Source organism: Galeopterus variegatus, unplaced genomic scaffold (assembly GCF_000696425.1).
Source record: "Galeopterus variegatus unplaced genomic scaffold, G_variegatus-3.0.2 Scaffold1300, whole genome shotgun sequence".
In the NCBI taxonomy this organism is placed as follows: domain Eukaryota; kingdom Metazoa; phylum Chordata; class Mammalia; order Dermoptera; family Cynocephalidae; genus Galeopterus; species Galeopterus variegatus.
In genome coordinates, this window is record NW_007727411.1 from 15,890 (window position 1) to 17,166 (window position 1,277).

General features: G+C 35.2%; 1 long non-coding RNA gene across 1 annotated transcript in view; it reads left to right on the top strand.

Annotated features, from left to right (window-relative positions):
* The window catches only part of LOC103593205, a 5,958-nt gene extending 5,131 nt beyond the window's left edge, over window positions 1-827 (top strand). The window contains exon 2 of the long non-coding RNA XR_550722.1: window positions 513-827. This is a non-coding gene — a long non-coding RNA (uncharacterized LOC103593205). The remainder of the gene's footprint in view (window positions 1-512) is intronic.
* Window positions 828-1,277: the final 450 nt, after the last annotated feature.

Here is a 1,277-nt window from a genome sequence, read left to right on the forward strand (position 1 = left end):
ATTAAATTGACTTAAGATTGGATTTCTCCTTAAATACTATAATATTTATAATATTCTTTATTAGACTTCCAAATATGAAAGGAATTTGCCTCTTACAAGTATTCTGATCATCTTGCAACAGCTAGTATTGAGTCATCATTGAAATCTCCAGAACTGTCTACTTTTACTGTGGCCCCTATAAAAATGTAATGGAAAATTCCACTTTATTATTGTGGAAACTACTTGAAAAACATAACGGGGTCTTAGAATAATTACTATGACTCTTGGCTCAGAGTTGTCTTTAGGATTGTTGGTAATTTATTTTTAATGTTTATTATTTTTATATCTATGGTAAATCCAGATATTTCCTCATATACAATCCTTGTATCGATTCCCCCACCTTATTTAGAAGAGTGTAAAGCACATAAATACTCAGGATTTAGGGGCCGGCCTGTGGCTCACTTGGGAGAGTGCGGTGCTGATAAATACTCAGGATTTGCTTGTTTAGCTGAATGAGTTTCTTCTTTGTGCAGGTGGTAAAGCAGTACCATTCTTCACTTCTCAGACGTCACCTGCCAAGATGTCCGTGACACTGCCCTCAGTGAATGTCGAGGATTGCCCTCAGATGGTGAGCACGAAGCAAGGGGACACAGAGTCCTCGGGGACGGATACCTTCTGAGGGGAAGTGAGAGCCAGCATGACGTTTATGCCACTGATTTTGAAGTCATTGTACTTTGGCTTAAAACCATCTCTCAGACTATTTTGGTCCTTAAGCATATTCTGAAAAACAATTTATTATTTTTTATTTAGGTAAAGTTTTTAAATAAAATAAATATAAATCATTATGAGTCTGGCTGTGAGTTGTTTCTTAGAATCCTGAGGTAGCATGGCATAGTGGAAAGAGCATGGCTTTTGACATCTAAGAATTTATTCTACAGGTATAATTATCTGTACATATTTATGAAATTATGCATCTCAAGGTTATTCATTCCAACATTTTTTAAAACAGCAAATAATTGGAAGAAATCTATTGCCTACTAATAAGGAACTGGTTAAAAACAGATGATACATCTATACAATGGAATACCATTTGGTACAAAAAAGGATAAAAAAAAAGGTTATGCATTGATATACTGTTAAAGTGTAAAAAGCTATGTGCAAAATAGTGTGTGAGCTATGTTACCATTGTTTAAAATGGGGTGGGAGAAGCCCAAATGGTGTGTGCACACATTCTTGTATATACATTAAATATCTTTGGAAGGATAAATTAGACACTGCTAACTTTGTCTCCAGGGAGG